This window comes from Triticum aestivum, chromosome 2B (genome assembly GCF_018294505.1).
Source record: "Triticum aestivum cultivar Chinese Spring chromosome 2B, IWGSC CS RefSeq v2.1, whole genome shotgun sequence".
NCBI classification, from domain to species: Eukaryota; Viridiplantae; Streptophyta; class Magnoliopsida; order Poales; family Poaceae; genus Triticum; species Triticum aestivum.
In genome coordinates, this window is record NC_057798.1 from 98,157,639 (window position 1) to 98,169,196 (window position 11,558).

Below are 11,558 nucleotides of genomic sequence, written 5' to 3' on the forward strand. Positions count from 1 at the left end.
TCAAGACAAGTGTGAGTGCTATGGATGGCCTTCTCGTAGGGAGACGGGGATGAATCCATAGTAGTGTATTGTATGGTGATTAGTGGACTCGTGTACGTTGTCTCACCTCCAGAGTTTCTGGTAGTCGTAGAACAGGATAGCCACAGAGTCAAAGCTGGCTTGCTGCAACTAAACCCCACATTACCCTCTTGATACAAATGCATGTATGATAGGATCTGATGTAAGTCTTGCTGAGTACCTTTGTACTCATGTTGCTTTATTTATGTTTTTGCAGCGGAGACTTCTGTCTTACTAGTGTTCTCGTGGACTTCGACTAGTAGCTAGTACCTCAGCTACGATCTTGGTCGGATGTTGTAGATAGTCAGGCTTTCAGCCTTTTTCATTTATAGACGTCTGTACTCAGACATGTAATGCTTCCGTTTGTTGCTTGATTGCTCTGACTGTTGGGTCATGTGACCCCTGTTTGTAATAATGCTATGATGGCTCTTCTGAGCCTTTATCTATTTGAGTTGTTGAGTTATGCTGTGATGCCATGTTGTACAACACATACTTGCATGTTATGCGTACGTGTAATGTGTATTGCTATGTGTGGGATCTGACTACCTAGTTGTTTATCCTTAGTAGTCTCTCTTACCGGGAAATGCCTCCTAGTGCTTCCACTGAGCCCTGGTAGCTTGCTACTGCTCCGGAACACCTAGGCTGGCCGGCATGTGTCCTTCTTCGATCCTGTGTCTGTCCTTTCGGGGAAATGTCACGCGATGAATACCGGAGTCCTGCTAGCCCGCTACAGCCCGGTTCACCGGAGTCCTGTTAGCCCAGTGCTACAGCCTGGATTCACTCGTTGATGGCCGACACGTTCGATGCTGGGTCATGGATGCCTGTCCCTGTAAGTTAGTGCCACTTTGGGTTTACGACTAGCCATGTCAGCCCGGGCTCTTTATCATATGGATGCTAGCGACACCATCATATACGTGTGCCAAAATGCGCAAACGGTCCCGGGCAAAGGTAAGGCGACACCCGTGGGGATACCGTGCGTGAGGCCGCAAAGTGATATGAGGTGTTACATGCTAGATCGATGTGGCATTGAGTTGGGGTCCTGACAATGGACCACCCTGTACATCGACCCAGTACTTCAGTATACCTGTAAGAAAAATTAATCAGGCCACAGTGCACATCTAAGGCCTAAGTTAAAAAACTATGAATCTGGTAACTAGCTTACTTGTTCCTTCCTACGTTCTAGGTGTACGCTATACCCAAGATACGTTCCCTCGTATGCTTAAAGAAGTTTTCTTGTATTCTAGAGGATGGACTTGATCACTCGAAGTCTCCAACCTACCACACGGCGACGACGAACCCTAGCGTTCAGCGTGACCAAAGTCGATGACGCATTGCGCCAGGTAGGCATAAGGCGGAGGAGTGCCAGCGTGGTGGATGGCTAGTAATTCATGCACTGGGTAGAGCTAAACACCGAGGCAGGAACTCCACCGACTTCACACCTTTCCAATTTAAAATATAATTTCCATTTTCAATTCAAAGTTTGATTTTGCCTTCAAGGTTTAACTGTGAGGTTTTTTTATTGCAGAATTGTTGCAAAAATCAAACTTACACATACATTCTATTGATAAATTCTATACTAGCATGCAATAGCGGAGCAAGACAACATGTCAGTTTGGATCCTTCCTTTGCTTGCTATATACCAATATTGGCATGTCAAATAATTGGATGAGGATGCTGTCGCCGGTCATTGGCTAAGAAACCAACAGGGAAAATTGTTGGGGCTGGGGTGAACCATTTTTTTCTTGAACAAGGTCCAAATAGAGGCCAACACTGAAGTCAACGTCAAACTTTTTGGCGGATTGCTCGGAGTGCCAAACCAAACAGACCATATATCTCTTCTTGCGGAGGGCACAAACCATGAGTGTTTGGGTGGGGGAGGTGGAGGGGAAAGGTTATGAAATTTCCTATCCAAGTCCTTCCATTTTATTTTTTTCAAAAATAAGTTTAAAGCTGGGGGGGGCATTGGCCCCCTCATCTTAACACACATAGCTCTGCCTCTGCTAAATATATTGGTATGTTATTTTTTTAATGTAAATATTGTATATATCAATTGGACCACCATGGCCAAAAATCCTGGCTATGCCACTGGTTCCGTGTATGACAATCGCACTACCACGAGAGAATTGTTGCTTGAACGATCTCGTTGCTGCCATGAGAAACACCATTTGCGAGAGTCAACGTCGTGTTCACGGAGCTCATCATCGTGGTCCAAATGTTTGCCGCCGCCGGCGCTGCAATGAGATGCTGGAGCGGGTTCGCTGGCGGGGCAATGTCCATCTCGCCCTCGAGCATCTTCACCACCACACCCATTGGCGGCTTTGCCTCCGGCTGCTGCTGCACGCACCAGAACGCCACCTCGCACATCCTATGCACCGTCTTCTCGTCCTCCTCACCCGCTTCGTCATAGCTCTCCACGAATTCCATTAGCTCGCCGCTCTCGTACTTTGTCCATGCCAGCTTCGGGAATCACTGCTGGCTGTCCGGCACGGCCTCGTCGAAGTTCCTCCTCCGGCCGAGGACCTCAAAGAGGAGGATGCCGAAGACTTCTCGGTGGCGCCGGCATGCATCCACATCTCCGGCGCGGCGTACCCGGGGGTGCCGCGCATCTCGGATACAGTCTTGTGCGTGTCGGCCTGGTTCAGCAGCTGCGGGAGGCCGAAGTCGGACACCTTGGGCGTGAGGCCGCTTTCGAGGAGGACATTCCCGGGCTTGATGTCGTAGTGCACGATCATGGCGATGGCGCGCGCCGTCTGGAAGCCGACGTCGCTGCTTCGGTCGAAGAGGTAGCAGTCGAGTGTGCCGTGCTCCATGTACTCATACACCAGCGCGAGCACGTCGGCGTCGTAGCAGAAGCCGAAGCGCCTGATGAGGTTGATGTGGTGCGTCCTCCCAATGGTGCCCTCCTCCGCCATGAAGTGCTCCTGCGAGGTCCTATCTTCTTGGCCGGGGTGGCGGCGCTTTTGGGCGACCGTGAGGCCGTTGGGCAGCATGCCCTTGTAGACGGCGCCGAGCCGGGCGGAGTAGCTGTTGGTGAAGCCCGAGAGCTGCTACCTGCTACGGGGTGAACCAGATGGGTTTCTCCACCGCAATCTCCTCGAGGAACCTCTCCACGGTGGCGTCCCATATCTGCGAGTCCACAGTGGCGTAGGCAGGATTTTGGATTAGGGTGGTCCAATCGATATAAAAAGTGTTTACAACACGAATAGAACATACCAATATACTAACAGAGGCCGGACTATTTGGCTAAGGGGGCAATTGCCCCCCCCCCCCCGCGCCGGATTTGAATCTATGAAGAATTTATTCATGAAAGGGTTTAGACAGGGAAAAATTAGACTTTGCCCTCACCTTCACCCCCAACAAATTTTGTGTAGCTCCAACACTACATACTAGTATAGAATTTATTGAAAGAACGCATCGATAAGTTTAATTCTACAACTCATATTGTGTCTTCGCCTCTCCCCTGATAGATTTTGCCTAGCTTCATTACCGAGCACTAGTATATACACTACAAGAGATTAGGCCTACTGTGACGGGCCAAAAAATGTCATCGAACGGCTACTAACGTCACAAATTACACCTGAGTGACATTTTATGGGCGTCACAAGCATCGTCACAGAATCCCCGTCAGAGATTACTCCTCGTGACGCCGCGCGTGAAACAATGTCACTGAAAATGGGACCTTTGGTGACGTTCTCTAGAACGTCAACAACTTGTTATTTCTATGACGGTGGATTAATGTCACAAGTTAGGAGCAAAGATGCCATATTGTACGATATTCAATGATGGGCAACGTTACTGACTTTATGCCACATAAACACCTGCACAGATTACCCCAACACTAGAATCACTACTTTCATTATTGATGAAGATGACATCATCAAAATACATTTAGAATATTTTCAATAATTTGCAATGAATTATCAGATCCACTATATTGCAAATTCATATCACAATAAGTATTTAATTCACATCACATCACATTATATAAATAAATTATGAGCCAAATCACATTATGAAACGAAAGAGAAATCATATTATATATTCAATCTCTAAGCCAAATCATCCTCTAAACAGAAATGACAATAAAAATAACACCGACTCAAGTTTGACACGACAATAGACAAGACAATGGATTCTTGCTGAGTTGCTTGAGCCCTTAAGAGAAAACCAATCAGGTTATCTATATCATGTTGCTTCTTTTCCCAGGCTTCATTCTTCTTTTGTTGACTCTTCTTCACAGCTTCCAATTCTTCTTGATGCTTCCTTTGCATCACTTCAAATGCTATGTCTTGTGCTTCAAGTCTCACAGCTAACTCCCCCAACGCCTATAAACTGAGGAAACACAACAACATGTTGCATCTTAATGAGATGAAAACATACAAGATAAAAACGTATCACAATACCACTAAGAAGCACACAATCTACTGCAGGTATGCAGATGGGCCAATAGAACAGTATATTAGTTTGGCAAAACAAGAAGACACAAACTTGTATAAAAATTTGTCAGTCAAAAAAATTTACACCGATCCCTGCTGCACTTTTAACTAGTGTGGTACTTAAAAGTTTTAAGTAGCATGTGAATGATTAGTAAGTCCACTAGGGTAGCATATGACAATGAAATATAGTAATCTATAGAACATATTTCATAATTAGTTGCATAAGCATAGTTGTTTGATGCTTTGGTTACTACAAAACTTTAGATCAGCACATCACTACAAAAACAGATCGGTAATGTACTAAAAAATCACAGACCAAAACACAAAAATGTTTCTTTAGTAAGGAGTAACATCCATTCATCCATTCAATATACTGAACAATCTCAGAATAATGCAATATCTAGAGGTCATCACCCAACAACTACTTATTCCTATTAACTGTGTGTTTTCTCATCTCTGAATTGATTCAAACATGCTATGGATTTGGCCGTTCATCACCTTATGTACAAATACGTGCCATAAGCAACTAGTACTAGTACTGTCTCCACTACTTTAATCAATTGTGTGCTTACTCACCTTCCCCAGCAGCTGCAGCTAATTGTGTACTTGCACAATTGCACTGTAGTTGTACGATGCTTCCTCAATCTAAATATAACAAACAAAAATACAAGTTATGCACAAAGGAAGGACACGATGAGCTTAAATGTTAGGCATACACAACCACGTAAGGAATTGTCAAGTACTGGACTGTAAGAAAATAGAAAGTGGAAAAGCAACAAGCAAGTAGTACAAAGTTTAAGCTTCAGACTTTACCAACATAGCAAGGTCGATAAGATTATCTTGATATTACAAACCCAGTACTGCTACCTACGGTGAGCAGTCCATTAATGCGCCTGCTTTATAGGGGAATAAAGGAGAAACATAATAAAAGGCTATTCCACCGAGAGAAAAATACTGCAGAATAACATAATCATTTTCTCTTCCACCGAGCAGTATTAGCATCTAAATGAACCTTTTAGTATATAGATTTTTCAGCAACTACGGTATGGCCCATGATACAAGCCCACGACATATCTTTACCTTGTTAACTGTTATCACAGAATATTGACTTCTTGTGCATAGTTACTAATAAAAGGCTATTCCTAGTACAGTTTCACTGTTAATACTCTGAATGTAGAGTCTAGTCACATATTAGAGGTTCTTGAGCATGCTGGAGATTACATAATCTTGCAGCTTAAAGGGCAAACTTGAGTTGAAATTATTCATTGTAGAAATTTAGACAGTTCGGAACATACCTTTGATAAGAGCAAATGACATTGATCTTACTCCTGATCTAGATGAACTGCAACTAGGAAAAGGAGATCTCAAATAGGTGGTTAGAAGAATCAAATTCCAGATCACAAATCTTACATCGGGAAATTATGGAAGAAAAAGGAAGCAGCGAAATATTACCCTCGAGTAGTTGAAGCGGAGCAGATCTAACGGTGATGTAGCCGGGTTCCTTGCAGAGTTTCCGACCCATCTCCTAGCCTATCTGCATCATCGGGTTGCCTCTCCCAAACCTTGTATCTCCAGCCGTCGCCGTCTTGTTGGTCGCTGGACGAAACCAATCTTGTGAATCACCATCTACATCTCAAGTAGTGAGTGATTGAGGGGTGGTGAGGCAGCGTTCAGATCTTGGTGAGGCACGCGGTGAGAAACGAAGTTGGGGAAGGCGCCAGAGATGAACTGGGCGATGGTCCACAAGCCATCCATGAAGTGGCGGTGGAGGTAGCATGGAGGTCGGGCCAGGCAGCAAACGGGGCAGGTCGGCGTCGGTGTAGTGGTGGCTGGGGATGGGGAAGCAGACAAAGAGGGTGGCGGCGAACTAGAGGGCGGAGGCAGGGAGGGAATTCGGGTGGCGCGGCCGGCGGCGAGTATTTGGGGGCGCCGCCGGTGAGATGAGATTTGAGTCAGGTGCGAGTCGGTACAGTTGTATTTGGGGATTTTTTGGGCTATGGTTTTATTTGGAGGCACAGAGCGTGGGCGTGAGACCTAGGGCCAAATTAGCTGACCCGTGCTTGGAGCTGAATTCTGTTTTTTCTTCTTTTTTTTGCTTTGTGGTTCTGACTTCTTGGTGTGCCATCGTTTTAAAAGGTGGGTGATAAGAATTTAAAAAATCCCATCGACTCCCATATTTCCATTTTAACTTTTGAGATAGAAATGTAACAACATTAGCTTACGAGTGCGTCATTGAAGGTTTTTTGCATACCCACTAACTATTTATTATATTATAGTTAAATAATGTTCACTCATTTCCTCTTGGCTCCCTTATTTTCATTTTTATTTTTGAAATAAACAACATCAGCTCACGGACGCTCGGTTCAAGTTTTTGCCCAACCACTACCTATTTATAATAGAAAGAACAAAATAAGTTTTACCTTTATAAAAAAGTTAATTATTATAAGTATTTCCATGCCCACTTCCTATTTATATTATATCAAAAAAAATACAACACTCAACAGCCTTTGGAAAAACTGTGGCAAGTCCCACCGCTAACACTGATGCATGGGTACAATCGCTCAATTATCCAAGAACTAGCTATGGCGAGTCTGACTACTATACATAACATGATAAAAATGGTCTTCACACATTCGTAGTATTCAGTGACTCTAGCGGGCTTGTCATGGAAATTACCAAAATGTCACAAAAATTGGGAGATGGGTGTGCTGAAAGGTCGAGGAAATTTGGTGACGTTCACCGTCACCGATTTGTGGTAATTGGTGACGTCACCTAAAACAACATCACACATTAGGAATTTACATGACATTGTCGATCATCGTCACGAGGATTTTCGTCACAGTATGTCAATTTTGTTGTAGTGATAATTTATGAGAACATATCAATATGATTAATTTTGCAACAATTCTACAGTAAAAAAGTTTAATTTATCAATTATAAGTTTGAATGAAATCACAGTAATCATTAATCAGTTGTCTCAATTTATTAATTCTAATTTTCCATACGCACTCATAATTAAACTTATTCAAACCTTGAAGGCAAAATCTTGCTTTAATTTGGATGAAAGTTATACTTTTAATTAGAGAGATGAGAAGTCGGTGGTGTTCCTGCCTCGATGGCTCGGCCTGCGCTATGCACGTGTTGCTAGCCACCGCCTCATGCTTCCTCTAATGTAGGAAGGTGTTGGGCCCCCAAGTGCAGATGGTTGTAGCAAGCAGCAATTTCCATCAAATGAATGGCCTTAAGGTTTATGGAACCCGTAGGAGCTTTGGATTGCAGCCAATGATTAGTACGTGGAAATGAAAATACAGAACTTGCATCGGCCCCCAACGGAACTAGTAAAATTGTTGGTCTTACAAGCCTTGTTAATTACAAGGATTAACGCAACTTTGTGTTCGAACGTATTGATTACAACAAAAGAAATTAAAGTTCATATTATAAAAGAAATAAAAGTTACAATGATCGAGGTTGAAAGCAGTAAGGATGAATGGATTGGATCCATAGTTTTGCTAGGGCATCTCTTCAAATAAAGGTAACATGGCATGCTGAACAAATTACAATTTCTTATCGATTAAATTGGATTTTTATGATTATAATTATACATGACATAATTGCATTTAGGCATCACGTCCGGACATCCATAGAAAGCTAAGACAACAACATCTATATAATGTACAAAGGAAACAAGGGAGCTAGCAATCAATCATGCAGTCGTTCATTTTTGGCTTGAGCCTTGATCGCGCGATGCAGCTTGCTAGTTTTGTTTACAGCTATAGTAAAGTATAGTTTTTGTACAGCTACAGTGAAGTATTGGGCCGATTTACAGAGTGCTCCATAGACCACCTGCCCACACCGCAGCTACGCCATTGGGTGTTGGTATCTATAAGAAGCGAAGACAATATCAGGATAACCGGAATCCATGACACGTAAAATGTTGGTCCGGTCTTACGACCTTAATTGCGGAAATGACCATGCATATGATAGGGTTGGTGCAGGACGGTATAGGAGAAAGAATTCCTGCATGGAGGAGTTCAACTATTCAAGGATGACCTACCTCCTGAGCATATAATAGAAGAGTATATATAATCACATAAAAAGGTAATTACTACTATTACCAATGCACTGGCACGTCTAATGTACACCATGATCGGGATTTCCATCGCCTAACCACCTACTCTAGACAAAATGACAATTTACTTTTATCACTTTACTTTTATGTTATTTACTTTCTACGCTTGTTACTTTGTTTCAACCTCTGGCTACTTGTTTTCCAATACAAGACTAATCTTTGCATATACCAAAACAGTTAAATCACATCAGATTTGTGGCCACTTGTGTGTGACAGAAACACCCACATTAACACACACATCCGCTCTTCATTTTGTAACAGTTCTAGAAAAGTTGATTATTAACTGTCAGTCGGAACAAAACCCTAATGATTCAATTAGTTCATTTTACCAATTATCGATTGAGGAAAACTTTAAAGCTTGCACTTTCAACTTGTTAAAATATTCGTAGCAAAAGAAAATTATACTCTCAATTAAAAGAGAACAAAAATCTTACTTTAGATTGGATTAGAATAGAAAACAAGTAGTGCTCAGCCTAATAGGGTTGTGCGTGTGCGTGCATGTGCCCTTTGCTAGTCGCCTATGACCTATCTGCCGCCGCCACCTACGAGCATGAGCGTCCTTCGCCGGGCACTATCTGTCGTCGTAGGCGGGTGCCCTATCAACCTCGTGCTGTTGGTTGATGGCACTCGCTAGATGCTAGGGTTCAAGAGGAGAGGGAGTCTGGGAACAAGGAGCATCTTTTGGACGGGACTCGACCGGAGAACAACCGTCAGACTGACTAGCATACAACAGGTACACGTGCGAGCAGACTCAACCAAACAACTCAATCTATTGCTTGTATATGGACTAAGATATTGACTTGAGTTCGATTATATTTTTTATGGAGTAGTATAATACACTAATGGACTCAATTCCAGGGTGGTCCGCCATGGACCATCCTGGCCACCCTACAACTACTCCACTACGAGTCCGGCACCACCGCGTAGAGCGCTGTGCTCCCCGGACGGGGGTGGTGTTGATGTTGATGGCCGGAATGCCCGCTCTTTCTGACGCACCTGTACAAGAAGGAAGTAGGCTATGGCGACGGATTGCAAGATGCTCAGCACCGCGATAACTGCACGCAAATTTCGGCGTTAAGCATAAATCATCTTGAATTCTTTGTTCTTGATGGTGGCGTTAGATTTGCTCAGAGCGCACCAACGAAGACGACGAGGAAGGAGTTGAAGGTGCTGGAGGCTTCTTTGTCAAAACCGTTGTCAAATGATGGTGGTGGGAAAGTAGACATGTCCATGAATTTGGTTTGGTCGTTTGGAGGCAACATATGATCAAGCAAATGATGATTGTGAAGTTTTACACGGACGGGGGCACAAATAGGAGATCACGATCGACCTAGAAACAAGCGGTCACCGTTCTTTTTAAGTACTAGCATCCGTTCAACACGGCAACAGGATACCGTAAACACGGTGAAGAAGTCATCGTGCCTGCACATGGGACATGGCCAGCTCGATCGGACCCAAACCGCGTCATTGCATGCAGATGCAGATTCCATGGGAGTGATTAAGAGCAGGCAAGGTCAGTCAAGATGACGCAGCAGAACCCTAGCTCACTCCTAGTCTTCTTGATGGTTCGGAAGTCTACACTGGCGTGCGGCCACGTTGGCCAAGCCGAAGGTCAACTGTATATATATCTAGATGAGCAAACAATACTAGGTTCACTTAAGTTGACATCCCAAGTTTTCGAACACAATCTGTTCAAAACTAAGACCGGTTGATAGAATGCGTGGTATTACTAATACACGGCGACATAGTGTAATCCTTTTTTTTTTGCGGCGTGAAAAGATGTTTTACTACAAAGTAATATAGGGTGCAATCAAGAGAAAAAAAGTTCCTTAATTTTTTTTGGAAAAGGGGAAACGCCCCGGCCTCTGCATCATCATGATGCACACAACCATTTTTATTAAAAGCAAATAAATAGGTCTGAAACGAACATAGTATCAACTAGAACGACAAAAAGAAAAAGAAAACACCACAAAAGGTGGGTACAAACGAAAGATTACATGACTTAACCACATAATCTATTAGTGACATGACAGCCAAACCGGTTGAATAACGCCTATGAAACCATCTCCAAACGGTTGCACCCAAAGGCCATAAGCCCCCCAGCGTCCCCACGCTGAAGTGATGACCACATACGGATCGATGCGGTGGCTCTGAAGATAACCTGCAAAAAGTTAATAGAGCGAGACCTGTTAAAAACATAGTCATTCCGGCAATTCCAAATTGCCCAAAGTAAGGCACAAACCCCTACACGGATATGACCCTTAAGTATTTTGTTCATACCAACCAACCAGTTTCCAAACAAATTTGGGGTACTTGTTGGTGGTGTCAAATTATATGCAACATGAACCGCTCGCCAAATCAAAGCCGCGAAAGGGCAGGAAATAAAAAGATGTTGACTTGTTTCATCCTTAGCACAAAAACAACACTTCTTACATACATTCCAGTTTCGTTTAGCCAAATTATCTTTGGTGAGGATCACCTCCCTCTGAACAAACCACATAATTTTTTTAATCTTTAAAGGTATTTTGATTTTCCATATATGCTTTCTACGGAACACATGCCCCGTATTAATAAGATCTTGATACATAGACTTGACAGTAAACACCTCATTGATATTTAGTCTCCATCTAAAGACGTCAGGCGCATGAGATAGGTTGACCAACATCAACCTACGAACTAAATGGAGCCACGCCATCCATTTATCGCCAATCAAGGCCCTCCTGAATTGGATGTTCAGAGGTGTTGAACCAAGGATTGATTGAACTGTATCGTCTTTTTTACGCACAATATTATACAAAGATGAGTACTAAACTGTAAGAGGATTGTCCCCTAGCCAGGTATCTTCCCACAAACTAGTGGATTGACCATCCCCAACTTCAAATGAACCTCTCATAAAAAAAGAAGACTTGACCTTCATCAAGCCCTTCCAAAATGGA

General features: G+C 43.3%; 1 pseudogene; it reads right to left on the reverse strand.

Annotated features, from left to right (window-relative positions):
• Window positions 1-2,166: 2,166 nt before the first annotated feature.
• On the reverse strand, window positions 2,167-9,848 carry LOC123039029 (G-type lectin S-receptor-like serine/threonine-protein kinase At1g34300; annotated as a pseudogene).
• Window positions 9,849-11,558: the final 1,710 nt, after the last annotated feature.